This window comes from Dreissena polymorpha, chromosome 16 (genome assembly GCF_020536995.1).
Source record: "Dreissena polymorpha isolate Duluth1 chromosome 16, UMN_Dpol_1.0, whole genome shotgun sequence".
Lineage (NCBI taxonomy): Eukaryota > Metazoa > Mollusca > Bivalvia > Myida > Dreissenidae > Dreissena > Dreissena polymorpha.
In genome coordinates, this window is record NC_068370.1 from 21,814 (window position 1) to 32,532 (window position 10,719).

General features: G+C 38.3%; 1 long non-coding RNA gene across 2 annotated transcripts; it reads left to right on the top strand.

Annotated features, from left to right (window-relative positions):
* The first annotated feature begins 906 nt into the window (after positions 1-906).
* Positions 907-9,679, top strand: LOC127862812 (uncharacterized). Of its 2 annotated transcripts, XR_008040808.1 has the most exons (6): positions 907-986; positions 1,290-2,013; positions 2,523-2,741; positions 3,702-3,858; positions 4,597-4,767; positions 9,547-9,679. It is a non-coding gene; the product is annotated as an uncharacterized LOC127862812 (long non-coding RNA). The 2 variants fall into 2 exon arrangements; XR_008040807.1 differs by lacking the exon at positions 9,547-9,679 and having other exon boundaries at positions 4,597-5,044.
* Positions 9,680-10,719: the final 1,040 nt, after the last annotated feature.

Consider the following 10,719-nt stretch of genomic DNA (forward strand, 5'->3'; position numbering starts at 1 on the left):
ACTTATTATCAAGATTATTTTATAGTACGGTAGCGTTCTCTTCACAAGTGAGATTTATTTGTACTGGTAAATTGCTTTTATACTCACCATTCGGACTCGACGATCGGCTCGAATAAAAATGTTAGTCGCTTAAAAGTACAAATTCATCATATTGAGCACGATTATTATTATTATTATTATTATTATTATTATTATTATTATTATTATTATAATTATTATTATTATATAGCTTTTAGAAACTTATACCTTAAAAAAAATCCCATTGGAAAAAAAAATCCCATGGGAAAAAAAATTCCATGGGACAAAAAAATCCCATGGGACAAAAAAATCCCATGGGATTTTTTTATTATTTTAAAACACGATATAACGCGTTGAAATCGCGAGAAATGCTCATCATTTGTTAAAAGGTAGTGTTTCTGAAGGTTACATGAATAAATCTCTAAAAATCAGAAAAAAATCCCATGGGATTTTTTTTTCCCATAAAAAAATGGGATTTTTTTTCTATCAAAGTAAATTGAACGAAAATAAGCACAAATGCTTTAACAATGCTTAAAATCGATAACTAAGCACAAACGAACGTGTTTTATGTTTTTGAAAATCCCATGGGATTTTTTCTCCCATAAAAAAAGCTGGAGAAAAATCCCATGGGAGAAACCAAAATTCCCATGGGATAATGAAAAATCCCATGGGATATTACAAAAATCCCATGGGAACCCCAACTTTGCAAATAAAGTTCATAGTGAAGAAAACGCATTTAACAAGCAAAAATAACCAATTATTAATCACAAGTTAGACTTTTATCTTATACTTTATCACAAATAAGCAAACCTTCAAGAAAAAGGGTACTTAAGTTTGCGAAATTTCGGTTTCGCAAAGTTTTTCCGGTGGCCGTTCAGTCCGTACCTCAGTCGACTTCCTGTTCAGTCGTCTGGAGAAACTGCACGGCCGGATATTGGTGTGTCGCGCCTTGGGATATTTTACCTTAGGTGGGGGTTGAGTCACTTGTATTCAAGTCTTGTTCTGGGTAAACTGGCCTTAAAGCACTTAATTCGGCCTTAAACGGATTTTTGTTTATCTAGAAGAGATTGTATACTAACCAAATAAAAGCGGAAAATGTCTTCCCTGATAAGCCTGTCCGGGCCACACATGCTCATCTGGGACGACACTTTTCGCACATGCATTAAGACCAGCTTTCCCAGAACGAGGATCACTTGTTTATGTACTTGCCAGCACATTAATGGAAGTCTCGTTTAGCAAAAATCCACTTCAATAATGGATCTTTACTTCAGCCAATAACGAAATCACCGAGGTGGAGCTTGATGACGTGTTGTGATGCGATGATGACGTATTAAATGACGTCTACACCTACTGGACACCGCCCATGCGCAGACTGCCCCTCTACTTCTCGTGTGCATACGGGCGGACATCGACCAATATATCGATACTGAGCTTTACTGTTATTTTCTCGTTTGAATTTAATGTTTTACGAACGTCGAACTGATGAGAAGACAATGATGTTATATGTACTATGGCGATTTATATTGGGATTTCCAATTCATTATCAACATCGCATATTATTAAAATTAAGATAAAGCGGTTATCGCAACGCGGTTGAACGTCTGCCTTAAGAACTTGTGATCATATAGTTTCGCGACCACTTGATGCTTTCTGATTTGTTTTCAGCTGAGAAACACTTTGTTCAACTTTCTTTAAGTGACTTGCTGATGACTTTTGCAACAGCGGAAGTGGTAAATTAGCTACATTCTGCATGTAAACAGTACATGTACTACATACACACTGCGCGTATTTTTGTAATGCTCTGTGACTGACTATAATTAACAGATGTGTTGTTTTTTCACCGCAGTTGAGCACGGTGCAGACGGTGCGCGCGTGTTGAACTGGTACCACCGTCAGTTAACGGAAGCTGCGCACGAGCGCTACTGCGCAGATTATGCGCAGAAAAGCGTCTCCATAGCAACCTAGCTGATTTCTTCGCGGGAACCTGGGCCAATGGTAGTATTGTGCATAATTATGATATGTATGGACAGTTAGTCGTTATATCAGAAAGATAATCACAATAACGAGTATGCAAACAATGAAAATATCAGTTGATTGTTCAATCAGGCGCAATTTGCTATGTGAGTCTTTGATAATTTTTGATCCTCCAATAAAGAAGTATAATGAGGAACATTATCGTATTCATGAGTTTTTAAACGTTTCGTTATTTTCGAATTGCCGCAAGTCATTTTTAAATAGAGACTTTTGACATTGGTTTTACTAATTCACTCCCTGTAATATCGAAATTTTCACCGAAAATACATGTAACCAAATTCATGTGCTAGCACGTGAGTATCTATAAAAGTCTCGCTTTAGGAAAACCGGACTTAATGCATGTGCTTACATTGTCCCGGATTAGCCTTTGCTGACTGCAGAGGCTAATCTGGAAGACACTTTACGCACATGCAGAAAGACCAGTTTTCCGAGATTGATGCTAAAATAAGCTTTAAAGTGTTTTATTCCAGGGAGAAAAAGCCGTATACGAACGCTGAAGGGGAGGTAATAGAAGAGGACCGCTATGGGACGTCAAAGCCCTTTCGCTTTCGAGAGGATGACTACAACAATCTGGCTCTCAACAATCTGCCCTATCAACGCTTGCACGCGGGTCACGTTGACCTTCTCAAGAAGGATGGTCTCGCCAACGTGCACTTCTGCGTTGCTAAGTTACACGCACTTCCTGTTGAGTAAGCGTTATGGTTAAGAAATGTTACATCGTATGTTATAATTACTCACTTAAATTGTTACGACCTAACCCTCTACCTTTGGTTTTAGTTGTCGTTTACTGTCATTGTTACCACTGTAACAATTGTATGCGGACTTAGTTACCTGATGTAATTGTAGGCTGATAAAATGACTTTTTTACCTGTTTAAATACACGTTAAAGTGAGACTGCACGATTTTGTCAAATATTTATTAATTTACATCAAATGTGTAAAAAAACTTATTATACATATATCTCAATAGAAATTAAAGTAAAAGTTAAGAAGAACAATGCGGAATAAGCCAGATATTTAATTCTGAAATCGAAAATGTCTGTACCGTCGAATCCCGGGAGTCGAATTCGCCAGCATGTATATCAGGCATGTACGATGTGAATCTAAATTAAGTTTTAGCTCTAGTGCAGATTCGTTCATACGACACAAAGACACAATTTTGTTTTACGGATCATTTTAATTTCCTGCAACGATATCTATTCATACGACACAGGAACACTAACTCCGACCCTAATAAAAAGACGAATGCTTCGGTTATTGTAGGAAAATATGTACGAAATATCTTCGTCACAATCGGCTCGGGGCGCTAATTTGTCGATGCTGCATTTTATGAAATTCGTCTTCAAAGTATACTTTTTCTTGCCTATTTCGTGTTATTCTAACATATTTTTTAACAATTTAACACATATAAAAATCGTGCAGTCTCACTTTAATTTAGATTGTTTGAGTTTTTGATGTGAACATTAAGTAAGTTAACTTTGCTCGGTAACACTTTTAGCTTTTCGTTAAAAAACATATGAAGATAGAAGATAGTACATGTTTTTACTGTCAAAATAAACACAAACACTGTCTCTTGTATTAACACTGGAACATGAGCCAAACGCGTCTTAAAAGTATGTAATTCACGCATGTTTCTCGCGGCTCTCCCAGGGCGCTTTTAGACGACTTCACGGCGGCCAAAGCGGCATTCCCGGGGAAACCCCTGATCAAGTGCATTCTGGAGGCGCTTCTGCTCTCCCGGAAGGGGCTGCAGATGGATCCGGTTCAGTTCATGCCTCAGCTACTAGGGCGCCTGGAGGACAACGAGGTTTGAAATAGGACTGATATGAGCCTCGTTTCAAGAAAGCTGGTCTTAATGCATGTCCCAGATAACCCTGTGCAGTCCACACATTCTAATCAGGGACGACATTTTTCGCCGAAACTGGATTTGCGTTTAGAAGAGACTTCTTTTTAACGAAAAATTCCATATAAGCGGAAAGTTGCTGCCTGTTCTGGCTAATCTGGGACGACAGTTTATTTACATGCGTTAAGCCCAGTTTTCCCAGAACTAGACGCATATTTATAAACATACATTAAGGTAAAACAAGAATACAAAATCATTTTTGTACATCTCCGGTAGCACTTGAATAATAGATCATTGAATAAGAGATCTGCTATTCAAATATCGTTATTACTTAAGAAACCCCGCGCATACAAGTGGAACACTCTTTTTCACCAAAAATAATCAAAATATGCTGTTTGATGTTATAATACGTTATATGTATACAGACTTTTAACAAGGAAAATCACCGAGAAATGTTTTCTTAAAAGTTCTGTATGAATTGAGCCGCTTCATGCGAACACTGTTCTTTTGCCGTATGTGGTCAGCGAAGCCCCAGACCATCCTGCGCATTCATTCAGTCGGATCAGGAGCTATCATGTCTGCTATTGACCTCACGAAATATCGCATGACTTAAAAGAGGACAAAGTAACTCCTGACCAGAGTGCGCAATCGGCATACGACCCATATTCGCATGACGCGGCTCAATGCAGTGTTTTGTTTCAGACAACAGCCGAGTTCAAGAGCGCTTTCGTGAATATAGCTCAAAAGTGTGGTTCGAGCCCGATGTCAACATCCTGGAGCGTCCCGGGGTTCAACTGCTACACAGCATCCACGTGCACGCGTCCGAAATTGACATGATGATGATTACGTCATGTGGAAATTACGTAATCACAGGTGCATTATACGTTATGGCTTAACTTTATAAAAGAGTTGCTTTTTGTGGGGGGGGGGGGGGGGGGTTTACGAAACTGAATTAACGTTTTTAGTTTCGCAATTTTCGACATGTATAAATTGTAAGAGTGTATATTTTATTACAGTTTTGAACTTCTTTATCAACATATATAAGCGTAATCGAGGCCACATATTTCCATTACGATGAAACAAATATTGCACGAGAGAGGTCCGTATTTACCGTTTAATGGTGTGATGAAAAATGAAATAATTCACAGTCATCTACAGAAACAAACCAAAATAAATTGGTTCTTAACTGTAAACAAACGTGAAACGCTAAACAAGATGGTCTCATATAGAGAGATTATTAACGCTTGACCTTCTTTAGTCTGCGGGTCGTTGGAGGAGATCAAAATCTGGAACATCAAGGTCGACCCCCACGGTTGCTACGCAATGTGACGGGTAAAGGTCAGTCTAGAAAGGTCGCGTTTTGTCATGGCGATGAGTGGATCGCCATAAAATTTGGCAACGTATTAAAAGTAAAAGGTCTGCAAACAGGTGAGCATTACCAATAAAAAACTCTATATTGAAAATTTGAAATATATATTTTTGATTGTGTATGTATGCATGTTTATTTGTATTTTGCTAGTCTTTGAAATATTAAAATGTGTTCTTATCATAAATCATCAATTAACATATTATTACAAACAAACAGAACATCAACACAATAATTAGGCCAAGCCGAAAATGACTTTATCTATATACTAGGATAGAACTTGTCACGGGTTTCTTTTCAAACAATCTATTGTTATTCAACGGTGTTGGAGGTTACTGACGAATTTTCGGGGCGAATAAATTATATGAAATAAAATAGCAACGAATGTCGGATAATTTTATCAACAATCAGTTCTGATTCGCTGTAAATTCATAAACACAACGTCATTTCACCTCTCAGAGAAAATATATACTTAAAATGTAAAATGCATACCGGTATTTAAAATGTATCTTCCACATTTAAAAGTAGCAAATAAACTCCATAAATCTTAACAGGCATGGAATTATTATTATTATTTACTTTTTTATATAAAAAAAAACACAACTAAAACATACAAACATATCACGATTACCGGTAATTGCAAAAAAATTGGTAGTTTGCACGCTGCAGTTTTATTCAACTCTTTTACGGTTGCAATGATGCAGTCGATAGTTTGTTCGTTTGCGACCGGATTACCCCTTGTTAAATCCCCGCTCAAGGTGCGCTCTTAGAATCATCTCAAAAGACATTAATACGTTGGTCTTGCTATGAAATGGAATCGATTCAACTGACAAAAGTTTCCGATGTTATATGGTTTTAATATAAAAGATTATATAACCTTCATTATCGCATTCCTGTTTGCAGGTAAACAATGTATGGACATACCGCTACTCAACGGCGATTTGGTAACAGCGTAAAGTGTGGTCCCAGTTAAGCGTGTGCAGTCCGCACAGACTATATATGTATACAAGTATTTGCTAAGAAAAAGAATGTATTAGAGACTCGCTATGGGAAAACGGTTCTTCTTGCTTGTGTGTTAAGTTTGGTGCCAGATAAGACTGTGGAGTCCTCTTGCTAGTGCGTAAAGTGTGGTCCCAGATAAGACTGTAAAGTCTTCTTGCTAGTACGTGAAGTGTGGTGTCAGATAAGACTGTGAAGTCTTCTTGCTAGTACGTAAAGTGTAGTCCCAGATAAGACTGTAAAGTCTTCTTGCTAGTACGTAAAGTGTGGTGTCAGATAAGACTGCGAAGTCTTCTTGCTAGTACGTAAAGTGTGGTGCCAGATAAGACTGTGCAGTCTTCTTGCTAGTACGTAAAGTGCGGTCCCAGATAAGACTGTAAAGTCTTCTTGCTAGTACGTAAAGTGTGGTGCCAGATAAGACTGTAAAGTCTTCTTGCTAGTACGTAAAGTGTGGTCCCAGATAAGACTGTAAAGTCTTCTTGCTAGTACGTAAAGTGTGGTCCCAGATAAGACTGTAAAGTCTTCTTGCTAGTACGTAAAGTGTGGTGCCAGATAAGACTGTGAAGTCATCTTGCTAGTTCGTAAAGTGTGGTCCCAGATAAGACTGTGAAGTCCTCTTGCTAGTTCGTAAAGTGTGGTGCCAGATAAGACTGTAAAGTCTTCTTGCTAGTACGTAAAGTGTGGTCCCAGATAAGACTGTAAAGTCTTCTTGCTAGTACGTAAAGTGTGGTGCCAGATAAGACTGTGAAGTCTTCTTGCTAGTACGTAAAGTGTGGTCCCAGATAAGACTGTAAAGTCTTCTTGCTAGTTCGTAAAGTGTGGTGCCAGATAAGACTGTGAAGTCATCTTGCTAGTTCGTAAAGTGTGGTCCCAGATAAGACTGTGAAGTCCTCTTGCTAGTTCGTAAAGTGTGGTGCCAGATAAGACTGTAAAGTCTTCTTGCTAGTACGTAAAGTGTGGTGCCAGATAAGACTGTGAAGTCTTCTTGCTAGTTCGTAAAGTGTGGTGCCAGATAAGACTGTGCAGTCTTCTTGCTAGTTCGTAAAGTGTGGTGCCAGATAAGACTGTGAAGTCTTCTTGCTAGTACGTAAAGTGTGGTGCCAGATAAGACTGTGCAGTCTTCTTGCTAGTTCGTAAAGTGTGGTCCCAGATAAGACTGTGAAGTCTTCTTGCTAGTACGTAAAGTGTAGTCCCAGATAAGCGTGACCAGTCCGAACAGACTATATATGTGTACAAGTATTGACTTAGATAAAGAATGTTTTAGAGACTTTCTATTGGAAAACGGGTCTTCTTGCTTGTACGCAAAGTGCGGTCCCAGATAAGCCTGTGCAGTCTGAACAGACTAATTAGGGACGACACATTCCGCTTTATGGTATTTTTCCTTTAAAGAAAATCCAATTTAGGCGGAAGTGTCGTCCCTGATCAGCGTGTCCGGACTGCACAGCCGAATAAGGACGATACTTAACGCACAGTCATAAAGCCAGTTTTCCCAGAGCAAGGCTCCTTTGTATAACTTTCTTTCTTTTAGCCGACTATAGTCTCCAGGCCCGTACCCAGGCCAAGGGCCCAGGGGCCCCGGCCCCCCAGCTGGCTGTCGAACTATGATTTTTTTTAAATAATCGGCCCACTGCAATTTTTCTCGGCAAGGGCCCACAGTATACTTTCCCTCAAAACAAAAGAGCAGCTATGTTTTATTGTCCCTGATAAACAAGGGGATAAACGCTCGCCAATCGAGATAAGCCTCTAGGCAATGTGTTCTTATCGCCTTGTACACACTTCCCCGATCAGTCCCCCATTGTGATCATGAATGCTTCATCTATCGATGGTGATGTGACATGTATTTTGATACGTGCAGCGAATGGAAGCAACTGCTACAGGAGTTCGTAGACTATGGTCTGATAATTGCCGTCGCAAGTTTTTTTTCTTCTTTGAGAAGGCCCTTGACGTATTTTTCCCTTCTAAAAGTTTTTTTTTTTAAACCTTTTATTGGGAATTTTTAGGTCCCAATATATACTTTTTGCATTGAGAATAGGGCCCTGAATTTGAACCGGAACAAAAACACTGACAAAGGTATTTAAACTGAGTATTTATAATTTTTGAAAGGAAATCACCGAAAAAACTACGATAAGATAGTTAACATGTTTGTTTAAAAGAAAAACAGATTCATAAATTTGCCGAGCAAGAGATAAGAATTTGGCAGAATTCAGTATTTAAAATAATTGAGTACCGAGAATTGAGTAATATCAACCTATTAATGGCTCATTGGTAAAAAAATGAAAATTGAAACAACAAATCGATCTCATTATAGAAGTTAACCTGATCCAGTGTAGAAAAATATTGTATAATTAAATTATCTCTTTCCTTGAATTTGTTTGAAAACAGTAAAATATGTTAAATTGATTATTTAAGACTTTCATTATTTCCCCAAAAAATTTGGCGTTTCGCGCATTTTTTTCTCAAAAATGACAAGGTCTTTCCCAAAAATCAAATTAAAAAAACCTGTGACGTTATTGAATTGTGGGAAAAAAAGGTGGAAGCAATACGAGAGTTGATGTGGATAATCGTCAGTTTAAACCTGTAAGTTTCGGAAATCTAAAGCTTTTAATATTGTTGTGAATTCACACCAATGTTTAAAGTTTAAGACTTCCGAAATGTGCTGATTTACTTGTTATATTCCATTAATTCATATCACAAAATACGTTTTTTATAAGCATTAAAATTCACCTTGCAAAGTGCCAAATTAAAAAAAAGTATATATATATATATGGAGGGGGGACCCCTCCCAAACCCTCCCCGGTTGGGCCCCCCAGTAAAAAAAATCCTGGGTACGGTCCTGGTCTCTGCATCCGCAGTATAAACTTCTCTATCGACGGCAGATTTATCTACTATATAAGCTACGGATCCCTCGAATTTCATAACACTGCCACACTGCAAGTAATTCTTCCTTTGTTCGGGGTTTTACACAAATCTTTATCCATGTAAAATCTTTACATGCAGTAACGATTCAGAAGGCTTACAAACACAAGTAACGTAAATAATTTCAGTTCTTCGTTTAAAAATAAACTTATAACATTTATTAAATAAATAATACAAAATAATACAAAAATACATACATACATACATAAAAAATATATACATATAACATATATAACATAAATAAATACTATGACTTTGGTTAAGAACAAAAATGATATTTATTCAACTACTCATGGTTCGGCCTGTATCAACGATTACGATAACAAGATGTGGCATATTTTCACGACATCGTGCACCGCTCTTCGCGACAGGAGAAAGATCGTCTGGAACACACAAATGATCTGAAAGGCGCGCGCACTGTTGACATGGTAACGGTGGTAACGATTGCAAAAGACAACAAATTCAGGGTGTGGGATCGATCCCGGGACAAAAAGAGGGCCACAGATCGGCAGGCCAAATCGAGTAACTAGCGATAATTAAAAAAATATATAAAATATAAAAAATATTCTGGTAAAACGGGGATTAATGCATTTGCGTTACGTGTCAACCCAGATTAGGTCATGCAGTCAGCACGTACGTGTCAACCCAGATTAGGTCATGCAGTCAGCACGTACGTGTCAACCCAGATTAGGTCATGCAGTCAGCGTTACGTGTCAGCCCAGATTAGGTCATGCAGTCAGCGTTACGTGTCACCCCAGATTAGGTCATGCAGTCAGCGTTACGAGTCAACCCAGATTAGGTCATGCAGTCAGCACATACGTGTCAACCCAGATTAGATCATGCAGTCAGCACAGGCGTTACGTGTCAACCCAGATTAGATCATGCAGTCAGCACATACGTGTCACCCCAGATTAGATCATGCAGTCAGCACATACGTGTCAACCCAGATTAGATCATGCAGTCAGCACATACGTGTCGCCCCAGATTAGGTCATGCAGTCCGCACAGGCGAACTAGGAACGACAGTTGTCAAAGAACGTGTCACCCCGGATTAGGTCATGCAGTCCGCACAGGCGAACCAGGAACGACATTTGTCGCTTAGACTGGATTTTACTTTAGAAGAGACTTCCTTTTCTATTAAAGTGTCGTCCGTAATTAGCCTGTGCAGATTCACAAGCTAATCTGGGACGACACTTTTCGCACATGCATTAAACTCTTTTTTCGCAGAGTGCGGCTCATATATAATTATATTTTACTTATTTTTAGGGCTGTTTCGTTTCCGGTTTCGTTTCAATTTTAACGTCATTTTTTATATTTTATTAAGTTCAAGTTGTCATTTTTAGCGGATGTTTTAGTCCTCTTGATTCGCGACTTTAATAACATACAGATTATTTATATTTATTTTTGTTGTAAAGAAATATTTCAGAGAAACGTATTTGCTTATTATATAACTTAAAGATTATTTGAAGGTTAAACATATTATTCAATAAAACAACAACGGGGACTGTGTGCGCAGAGAAAAAAAAAATTCATTGGCCTCGCTAT